This window comes from Dromiciops gliroides, chromosome 1 (genome assembly GCF_019393635.1).
Source record: "Dromiciops gliroides isolate mDroGli1 chromosome 1, mDroGli1.pri, whole genome shotgun sequence".
Classification (NCBI taxonomy): domain Eukaryota; kingdom Metazoa; phylum Chordata; class Mammalia; order Microbiotheria; family Microbiotheriidae; genus Dromiciops; species Dromiciops gliroides.
The window spans coordinates 270,396,966-270,408,939 of record NC_057861.1 but is presented as its reverse complement, the minus strand read 5'-3'; the positions used below and the strand labels follow the sequence as shown (position 1 = coordinate 270,408,939).

The 11,974-nt window shown below is 39.3% G+C and overlaps 1 pseudogene; it reads left to right on the top strand.

The window, feature by feature from the left end:
• The first annotated feature begins 5,350 nt into the window (after positions 1 to 5,350).
• Positions 5,351 to 6,669, top strand: LOC122736630 (annotated as a pseudogene).
• The last annotated feature ends 5,305 nt before the right edge of the window (positions 6,670 to 11,974 follow it).

Genomic DNA, 11,974 nt, shown 5'->3' with positions numbered 1-11,974 from the left:
ATAGTGAATAGAGATCTGATCTAGGTTAAAGTCTAGTCTGTGGTATAAATGGCTCTATGACTATAGGCAATTCTGACATTGCAGAAAAGGTCCTGACCCATATTTGTAGAAGCAATTTCTTCACCTGGGATTTCCCCATTCCAATAGTCTACTAACCCTATTCCTATCTCCCATCAATGAGCATCATTTGTCCACATGTGTAAACTCCCCTAGCCATTTGTTGACAGTCTCCAATCATCCTGCTCAACTCACTATCAGGACTGTTGTATGTCTCCACCTTGTCCATATCAGGCTGATTCCACCCTGAGGCCTACTCTCCTGATTGGTGAGTCCTTGAGGGCCCCACCCATGTTTCTTATTTTACTCCCAGTTCAACTCACTCTCCAGATAGCTCTAACTCCACCTGCCTTGCCTTCTTGATGTTTTATTTTCCCCTATTAGACTATAAAGCTCTTTGAGTGCAGGAACCATCTTGTTTTCTTTTATTCATATTCACAGAGCTTAACCCAATGTCTTGCAACATTAAACAATAAATGCGTTCATTCTCTCTCTCTCTCTCTCTCTCTCTCTCTCTCTCTTCCTCCCTTTGCCTTCCTCTCTCATTCCTCCTAGAGTATCATGTGTCGTTCAGATCCTGGATGTTTTGACACTCCAATGGTGGTCTTACATAACTTTTGTGCTCTATGTCCTCAGTCCCACTGGCTTGTAGTCTCAGTCATGAGTTATGCCCAGGGTAGCTATTACTGTCTATGATCTGACTTCTCTGTGTATGAGCCAATGTCTGCCTCTAATAGTTCATCTACAACTGATGAATTGGGCTGTTTCAGAGCCTACCTGATTAACTATTATTGCCTTTCTCCTCCTGATCATCAGGGAGTACAATTGCCTCTTCTGTCAGGAACAAAAGGTTGTGATATATCATCAGGGCCCTGACCATTCTCTAGAGCTATTTTGTAAATTTATAAATAGCCTAATTGGGGCAGCTAGGTGGTGCAGTGGATAGAGCATGGGTCCTAGAGTCAGGAGTACCTGAGTTCAAATCTGACCTCAGACGATTGACACTTACTAGCTGGGTGACCCTGGGAAAGTCATTTAACCCCAATTGCCTCACCAAAAAAAAAATAATAACAATATAAATAGTCTAATCTTTCAATTTCTTGGTACGAGGTGACTCTGATATAGACTTATATCTTGTGTTTTTCCTGGACACCAAAATTTCTTGGCATATTTTTATCTCTTGACTGTAGTTCTTGAAAACAAAATTAAGCCTCACACTGTCACTTGTTCCTCTATGTGTTTTTCTGACTATAATATACAATATTTAGAATGAAGTTACTTATTGTAGACCAAAGGGGCATTAGGTGACACAGTGCATAGAATATCATATGTACATTCCTCAAATAACATTTTTTGTCATGTTACTTCCCCTTCTCCAAATTCTGCCCTTTACCTATGAGATGAATTTCAGATTTCAAAGCCTTGTTTTCAAGACTCTGGACAATGTAGCACTAAAGAATTTTTCCAAACTCATATCATATCATCTCATAAACCCTAGCCATACCCACCTATTCATAGGCAAAGATTATTCTTACTCCTAGGGCTCCTACTGCCTGGAATGCTCTTTTCTTCCTTGCCTGTATAACTTCTACCCAAACTGCAAAGTCTAATTCAAATTCTACCTTCCCTGACTATCTCAATTTGAAGTGATATCTCTCGCTCCTCTGAGCTCCTATAGTACTAATTGAGTATATTCCTAAGCTGTCACTCATATATACTTTGTAAAGTAAAATTTTCAATTGTGTAAGGGGAACAATGGCTTGAGTGTAGTTGTCAAAATGTAGTACAAGTGGTGAAGGGAAGCTCCAGGGTATCTGCATGGCCCTGGTGCTAATGGCTAGGAGCCAGATGTGAGTGAAAATGAATTTACCTCAGTCCAAGTATCAAGTGCATCTGGAAGTGCTTTTTCTGAGGGTTAAGTGGAGTACACAAGAAGACAGATTTGACCTGAAGAAGTTTCTGCTGTGCTGGCTGAATGCAGCTGTGGAGCCAACTCACAAAAGAGTTAACATAGCCCTGAAGTTGCAACAGATAGAATAAGCTGCTCTGCAAGGAAACAACCAAAAGAGTTTTGAGGTTGTAAATTCTCCCATCAGGTACATGACCTTAAGAGCATGAGTCATCTTGGTTACAAATGTTCACTTTTGGGGCAGCTAGGTGGCGCAGTGGATAGAGCACCGGCCCTGGAGTCAGGAGTACCTGAGTTCAAATCCAGCCTCAGACACTTGACACTTACTAGCTGTGTGACCCTGGGCAAGTCACTTAACCCCAATTGCCTCACTAAAAAAAACAAAAAACAAATGTTCACTTTTCCATTGGTGGCATGATTTCCTGTGGGAAAGTATGCCTTTTATGTATATTGGGGAGGGAGGAAATTTGTCTCTTCTTTACCTTGCTATAATATTTTGTTAAAATATTTTGCTTTGGGGGCAGCTGGGTGGTGCAGTGGATAGAGGACTGGTCCTGGATTCAGGAGGACCTGAGTTCAAATCCGGCCTCAGACACTTAACACTTATAAGCTGTGTGGGCAAGTCACTTAACCCCAATTGCCTCACCAAAAAAAAATGTTTTGCTTTGAGTGACTATGTCTAAAGATATGGAAAATTCAGGTGCACATGTAAGAGCTATGGTTTAAAACAAATACTAACCGAAAAGATACCTTGAACTTAAGTGAGGTTTTGAAAAAGGCCTGCTTCATGAGCATATGTTTGATTGTTTTAAATAGAATGCACACTCCTTGATAACAAAGGGCCTCAGAGCATCCTGTACAGTACTTATTGATTCCTTTTACTTGTGATTTTTTAATGTAAATAATATGTTTAATAATGTAATATGACAAAATCTAATTAATAATAATATACAATTAATACTAACAAACTATAATCTATAACATTAGTTGATAATGTTATGTTAAAATCTAATGTGGGTCCTTACTTGACACCCCACCACCGCCAGTTTTGGGGGGAAACTAGCTAAGATTTACTGATAAATTCAGCAAGAGTTTAGGCTTTTAAGTATTTATCCAAGTGTATTAGAAGTTAGTAAAGAGAGAAAGAGTGAGAAAAGCTCTCTTATAGAATGAAAAACCCTAGCTTAGATCTATTCAGTATAGCCAGAGAGAAAACCTTGCCTTTCCCTAGCAGCCCACGTGACGTTCTGCCACCACGCCGAAGACCAGGAGGAAAATGAGCTGATCCTCAGCGGCTTCTTCCAGAACCTGTCTGTGAAACAGGAAGCAGGGCCGTCCACACACACAGCTCCAAGCTAATTGGCTGGTAGCTTTGATTTACATGACTACAGGCGGTTCTATAGACATAACTTCCAGACGCCAAGTCACATGCTTTCTCCTCAGGGCAGAGCCACCCTGGTTCTCACAATGTCCCTCTCAGCAGAGGATGGCACCTTGACTCTCACAATAATATTATCAATATGGTTATGATTTTATAATAATTTAACTCTTATAATATTAATACTATCAATAATTAATAGTAGAACAATTAATAATTATTATTTTTAAAAACCAAACCTGTATGGTATTACCCCATAACAAATGTCTATTTCATCATCATGAACATCATCATGTTAAAAAAAAAAAACGCTGCTGAGAATTTCCAAACAAACAGCAATGGAATAGCACTGTACCATAAAATGTCAAAAGAAATTTCAGAGAATCCTAGGTGGTATGAGCTGAAGCAAAGGGAGCAGAATCAGAAAAACTATGTATACAAGAACAGCAACATTGTAAAGAACAATTTCTTTGAAAGACCTCAGTGCAGTGATTAACCATGTCTCCAGGGGGCCTGTGATGAAGCATATTATCTATCCACCTCCTGATAAAGAAATGATGGACACAACAGAGACATATGCAATTTTTAATATGGCCATGGTGTAGATTAATTTTTTGACTATGCTTATTTATTGCAAGATTTCTTTTTTCTTTCTCTGTGTTTTCTGAGGAATAGGATCTGGAGGAGTAGAGTTTGGCAATAACGATGCCCAAAAAACAAGGGCATTGGAACTTTTTTTTAATGGACAGGGGGAATAGAAGGAAGTACAAAAGGAAGCACAGACAATTAGGAGAGGTTTTTTCTTTCTTTCTTTCTTTCTTTCTTTCTTTCTTTCTTTCTTTCTTTCTTTCTTCCTTCCTTCCTTCCTTCCTTTCTTTCTTCCTTCCTTCCTTCCTTCCTTTCTTTCTTTCTTCCTTTCTTTCTTCCTTCCTTCCTTCCTTCCTTCCTTCCTTCCTTCCTTCCTTCCTTCCTTCCTTCCTTCCTTCCTTCCTTCCTTCCTTCCTTCCTTCCTTTCTTTCTTTCTTTCTTTCTTTCTTTCTTTCTTTCTTTCTTTCTTTCTTTTTTTCCATTACATGTAAAGATAGTTCTCAACTTTTGTTTATACAAGCTTTCCAATTTCAGATTTTTCTCCCTCCCTCCCCTCCCTCCCCCCCTCCCCTAGACAGCAGATAATCTGATATAGGTTATATATATATATATATATATACACATAATAACATTAATCCTATTTCTGCATTAGTCATGTTATAAGAGAAAAATCAGAGCAATGATGACAAACCTCAAAATAGAAAAAACAACAGCACCAAAACCAACAGAAATAGTATGGTTCATTCAGCATCTATACTCCACAGTTCTTTTTTATTTTTTTCCTTGGATTTGGAGATCCTCTTCTATCATGAGTTCCCTGGAACTCTTCTGTACCTTTGCATTGGTGAGAAGAATATAGTCCATCACAGTAGATCAACACTCAGTGTTGATGATACTATGTACAATGTTCTTCTGGTTCTGCTCATCTTACTCATCATCAGCCCACGCAAGACCCTCCAGGTTTCTCTGAATTCCTCCTGCTCATTGTTTCTTACAGCACAATAGTATTCCACTGTATTCATATACCACAACTTGTCTATCCATTCCCCAATTGATGGGCATCCCCTCAACTTCCAATTCCTTGCCACCACATAAAGAGCAGCTATAAATATTTTTGTACATGTGGGTCCCTTGCCCCTTTCCATGATTTCTTTGGGGAAAAGACCCAAAAGTGGTATTGCTGGGTCAAAGGGTATGGACAGCTTTATTGCCCTTTGGGCATAATTCCAAATTGCTCTCCAGAATGGTTGGAACAGTTCACAGCTCCACCAACAATGCATTAGTGTCAATTAGGAGAGTTTTGAAAGTAAATGTGGGGGAATTGGAAGTATTTCACGAAAGTCAGTTGAGGGCCTGTGGCTGCTGCCTTCACCACAGAGAATACTGCATTGGAGCTGGGGGCCCAGGAATGACTTCCTTCTCAGCTTCTCAACTCACCCTGTCTGAAGCCTTGGATGAACCTGTGGGACTCTTCCTATCCCTTTGATTTGGCTTTAAGAGACTGGAAGGATGGACAAAGATCCTCAGGGATTGTTAGATTCATCTTTGATGGCATCTGGCACTCCCAGCCACTTAGAAGATGAAGAGTCATTGGCTGGACAGAAGCGAAGCTCTTCTCAAGACTTGGGCACTATTCCCAAGTGGAGAAGCTCTTCCAGGTTCATCGAAAGGAAGAAATTTGATGATGAGTTGGTGTAGAGCAGCTTGGCAAAATCATCCACTCGAGCCAAGGGTGCCACAGGAGTGGAACCATGGCGTTGTTCAGGGAGTGAGCCTTCTTCCAGTGAAAAGAAGACCAATGACCTGACATCAGTCCACCTGGGTGTGAAGTTTAGCTGTTGCTTCACCCTTCAAGAGGTCCAGAAGCACTGGTACACCCTGCTGTAAGATCCTGTCATCTCTAAGTTGGCCTATCAGGCAATGAGGCAGCTATACCCAGAGACCATTTGCAGCCATACAAAGTAAGGCTTTGCTCAGAAAAGCTGAGGAGCAGCTTCTGAGCAAGGTGGGATCAGCCAGCCAGCCCTCCCTGGAGACCTTCTAAGACCTGCTGCACAGACACCCTGATGCCTTCTACTTGTCCAGCCAGGCCAAGGCCTTCAGAGCCACTGGCAGCTCATGAAGCAGTACTATCTTCTAGAGGACCAGACAGTGCAGCCACTGCCAAAGGGGTACCAAGTGCTGAATTTCTCAGATGCGGAGGATCTGATTGATGACAGCAAACTCAAGGACACGCGGGATGAGGTGCTGGAGCATGAGTAAATAGCTGACAGACGGCAGAAACGGGAGATTCGGCAGCTGGAGCAAGAGTTGCACAAGTGGCAGGTGTTGGTGGACAGCATCACAGGAATGAGTTCTCCATACTTTGATAAACAAACTCTGGCCATGCTGCATGAACACATGGTGCGCTACATGATGCGTTCCAGGAAGATTACCTTGGGCAGACCTAACTACCAAGGACAACCACATTGATGTGGATCTGCCCCTGGAGGGGCCAGCCTGGACGATCTCCCGAAAACAAGGTGTCATCAAACTGAAGAATAATGGCGACTTTTTCGTTGCCAATGAGGGCAGACGGCCAATCTACATCGATGGGCGACCTGTCCTCTGTGGCTCCAAATGGCGGCTCAGCAACAACTCAGTGGTGGAGATCGCCAGCCTGCGCTTTGTCTTCCTCATCAACCAGGACCTCATTACCCTCATCCGGGCTGAGGCCGCCAAGATAACTCCACAGTGAGAGAAGGCAGGAGCCAGCCAACTCCTCTCTGGCCTCACAGCCTGTCTTTCCACAGCAGCCATCCTAGTCTGGGAAAGCAAGCTCTGCAGAGATTCCTTCTGTCCCCAGGAGTCTGTGGTGGGAGGGCATCTCCTAAAGCTCCAGATCTGGCTGATTGAGCCCTGAGGGAGGGACAGACAGACGGACAGACGGAGGGAGGGAGGGAGGGAGGGAGGGAGGGAGGGAGGGAGGGAGGAAGGAAGGAGTACATTTGGGAAGAAATACCACAGTAGAAGGTACTAAAGGGAGACCAAATATCTTTATGTGGGCTAGGACCCAACACCCCATCCTCTCAGCACCGTCAGTTCCAGATTCTAGCCAAGACTGCCTCTTCCTGACCAACGTTTCACCGTTTGTAAATAAAGCACCAAGCTCCAAATGAAGAAAAGAAAAGAGAAAGTATATGTGGAATTTACTATATATGCTTTGGGGGAAAAAGAACGAAATTGAGATGCTTGGTTTTTATAGAATCCTTTTTGTGTTCAGCTATGTGTATGAAATGTTTTTTCTCTATTTTTGTTAAATTCTGAAAAGTCTTTGCAATAATAAGGAAAGAAGGCATCCTTCTGAACTCTTTCTATAATATAAATATGCCCCCAATACCTAAACTAGGACAAAGCAGAGAAATAAAATGATAGATCAATGTCCCTAACGAACACTGATACAAAAATATAAAATAAAATATTAGCAAATAGGAGACAACACCATATTAGAAAGATTATTCATTATGACCAGGTTGAGTTTATACTAGGAATTCAGGTTTGGTTCAACATAAGAAAAATGAGAAACATAGTAAATTTGTGGGTGTGGGTGTATATATACACATATATACATGCATACATATGTGTATATAGTATGAAGAATAAAAACACATGATAATATAAAAGATTAAAACAAAGGTGTTTTCAGCAAAATTCAATACTCATTTCAATTAAAAACTTTAGAAATCATTGGAATAAATTAACCTTTCTTTAATAAAGTAAACAGCATTTTTATAAATCCAAGGACAATGGGGTGGCTAGGTGGCGCAGTGGATAGAGCACCGACCCTGGAATCAGGAGTACCTGAGTTCAAATCCAGTCTCACACACTTAACACTTACTAGCTGTGTGACCCTGGGCAAGTCACTTAACCCCAATTGCCTCACTAAAAAAAAAAAAAAAGAATCCAAGGACAAACATTATATGTGATAGATAAAAGTTAGAGCCTTTTCCAATAAGATCAAGGGTAAAGCAAGATTGTCTATTATTATCACTACCATTTAACATAGTGCCAGAATTTTAGCTACAGCAGTAACATAAGAAAAAGGAATAAAAGGAATAAACAGACAAAACAAAAGAAAATTATCACTTTTTGCAGATCTGATTATATAGAGAGTCTGCTAATGATTTCAACAAAGTTGTGGGTTATAAGATAAATCCACATAAATCATTAACATTTTTATAAATAACTAATGGAACCTAGCAAGAAGAGCTGGAAAAATAAGTTCCATTAAAAATAATTATATAGGGGTAGCTTGGTGGCGCAGTGCATAGAGCGCCGGCCCTGGAGTCAGGAGGACCTGAGTTCAAATCCGGCCTCAGACACTTAACACTTACCAGCTGTGTGACCCTGGGCAAGTAACTTAACCCCAATTGCCTCACTAAAAAAATAAATAAATAATTATATATGCTATAAAATATTTGGGAGTGTATCTATCAAGCTTGGCCCAGGGAATATAGAATACAACTAGAATACACTCTTTGCAAAAATACAGACCTAAATAATTGGAGAAACATTAATTGCTTATGAGTAGATCAAGCCAATATAATAAAAATGACAGTACTACCCAAATTAATTTACTTACTCAGTACTGTACCAAACTCTCAAAAGAATATTTTATACAGCTAGAAAAAATAATAATGAGACATATGTAGGATTAAAAATTCAAGAATCTCAAGGGAAATAATGAAAAAAAATAGAAATGAAGGGGGTCTGTCAGTACCAGACCTCAAACTTTATTACAAAGAAGTAATAATTAAAAGAATTTGGTACTGGTTAAAAAAGAAGATCAACCAGTGGAGCAGAATAGCTATATAACATGCAAAAGCAAACAAACAAATAAACAGAGTAGCAAGCTGTTTGAGAAACCCAAAGACCCCAGTTCCTAAGAAAGGACTCATTATTTAACCAAAAACAAAAAACAAAAACAAACCTGCTGGAAAAATTGGACTGTGGTTTGTCAGGAAGTGTTTTAGAAGAACACTTCACACTACACTCCAAAATAATCTCCAAGTGGATAAATGACCTAGATGTTAAAAAAAAAAATCACATCATAAACAAATTAGAAGAGCAAGGAAGAAATTATCTTTCAGTTAGTGAATGAGTTTTTGACTAAACCAGTAATAGATAGGATCAGAAAAGAAAATAGACAATTTTATTAACATAAAATTAAAACAATTTTTGTACAAACAAATCTAATGCAGTAACAATTAGAAAGGAAACTTAACTGGGGGGGGGGGAACTTTATAACACCTTTCTCTGATAAAAGTCTAATTTCCATGATATAGAAGGAACTAATTCAAATTCATGACTTAGCCATTCAGATGTTTAAAGGCAATTTTCTTTTTTTTCTTTCTTTCTTTTTTTTTTTAAATTTTAGTGAGGCAATTGGGGTTAAGTGACTTGCCCAGGGTCACACAGCTAGTAAGTGTTAAGTGTCTGAGGCTGGACCTGAACTCAGGTACTCCTGACTCCAGGGCTGGTGCTCTATCCACTTCGCCATCTAGGTGCCCCAAAAGGCAATTTTCAAATGGAAGATATCTAAGCTATTAATAATCCTGAAAAAATGCTCTAAATCACTAATAATGATAATGTCATATGTGAGGCTCCACCTTACACCTGCCAGATGGGCAAAGATAATAAAAGAGTTAAATAACAAATGTTGGATGGGCTACAGGAGAACATTTATACTAATTCACTGCTGGTATAGCTATGAATTGGTTTAACCATTCTGGAAAACAACTAGAAACTATGCCCAGAAAGTTACCAAATTGTACATACTTTTTGACTCAGCTATATCACCACTAGGCCTAACCTCCCCGGCCCCCCTCCACACCCCCCCCCCGCCCAAATCAAAGAAAAAGCAAAAAGATTTATATGTGCAAAAATATTTCTAACAGTTCTTTCTTTCCCTGATAGCCAAAAATTAGAAATTAAGGTAGTATCATCCTGTTGGGGAAGGGCTAAATAAATTGTGGTATATAAATGTAACAAAATATTATTGTGCCATAAGAAATGATGAAGTGGGCAATTTTGGAGGAAACTGGGAAGATGTCTATGAATTGATGTTGAATGCAATGAGCAGAACTAGGAAAACAATTTATACATTTTTAACATTATAGAGAAAAGCATCTTTGAAAGACTTTAGAACTCTAATCAGTACAATGATCAACTGAGTCTAAAAGAATGATGATGAAACATACCACATACTTCCTAACAGAGAGGTAATGAATGAACTTAAAATGTAGAGACAGACAGTTTTGGACATGATTGGTGTAGGAATTTTTTTGCCAACCTATGAAGATATATATTGAGAGATTTGTTTTAGGGGATTAAAAAAATGCTCACTGAAGGGCAGTAGGAGGGAGAGATTTAAAAAATTGTACTAGAAAAATAAAAATAATAAGCTATAAAAATTACTTTAAAAAAGTATTTCTAGAGGCAGCTAAGTGGTGTAATGGATAGAACACTGGCCATGGAGTCAGGAGAACCTGATATCAAATGTGATTTCAAATTTTTACTACCTCTGTGACCCTGGACAAGTCACTTAACCCCAATTGCCTACAAAAAACTCCAAAACAAAACAATAAAAGGGATTTCTAGAAAAAAATCACAAATAAATAGATAAAAATTTTCAACAACAGAAAGCTATGCTATGCTACACTATTTTTTCCTCTCAAAATTAACCTTTACTTCAATTACTGCTCCATGTTTAACACTTACAGCACTGATAATTTAGTAACATAGGTGGCAATTTAACTAACCATTAGTAAAACATTTTAATATATATTGTAATTACAATCTTAGTACAGTTTAAAAAGGAGGGAGGTCAACAGGAGTTAAGTTATTACTGAGTGATTTGTAATCCTAAAGAGGGACTCAGTTTTGGGGGTGTAGTATTGGACAAGGGTAGTATTGGAAGAGTTTTTTGGTTCCAACCAACAACTCCATATATATTATTCCCTACCCTATGATCCCTTGACTCTCTGATTTTCTTTAGCTCCCATCCTTCAGAGGAAGCCCCAGTATCTAATTTCTCCACTCCTGATACCTGACTATTGAAGGAAACAAAAAAAAAAAAAAAAGAAAAAAGAAAATCAAACTGATTTCCAGATCTCTGTCTCCTTAGCTACAAATTTACAGTACAAAATCTTATCTGTGCCCTTCTTGCTGCTTGTTTTCATTTCTTCCATTCTACTCCTGTGGATGATATATCTCATTCACAATAGTTCTTTTTAGGAGATGTTAAGTTTGAGACACCTGGGGGATTTCCAGTTGGAGATAGACGGTGATACAGGAGAAGAAAGTTGGGCTAGGGATATAGATCTGATCCTCATAGGTGTACATAGATGTGATGGTTGAACCCTTGAAAGATGATGAGATTGCTAAGAGAGAGGACCCCCCATTTTGTAGGAAAATGGGAATACAGGTCAGTAGTTCAGTCAGTCAGTATGCATTTAAGCACTTAACCCTGTGTTAGATACCATGCTAAGTACTGTGCTCACCAAAAAAAAAAAAAAAAAAAAAAGAGGCAAAACCACAAACCTTGCCCTCAAAGAGTTTACATTCTAATGCAAACAACCATATTAAGATAGGGGCAAGGGCAGCTAGGTGGTGCAGTGGATAGAGCACTGGCCCTGGATTCAGGAGGACCTGAGTTCAAATCCAGACTCAGACACTTGACACTTACTAGCTGTGTGACCCTAGGCAAGTCACTTAACCCCAATTGCCTCACTAAAAATAAAAAAATAAACAAAAAACAAAAAAGATTGAGGCAGCTGGGTGGTGCAGTGGATAAAACTGGGCTTGAAGACTCATTTTCCTGAGTTCAAATCTCGTTTCACACACTTAACAGGGGTGTGACCTTGGGCAAATCACTTAATCCAGTTTGCCTCAGTTTCTGCGTCTGTAAAAATTAGCTGGAGAAGGAAAAATGGCAAATCACTCTAGTATCTCTGCCAAGAACCCTCCCTCCCTGAAAAAAAAAGGGGGTCACAGAGAGTCAT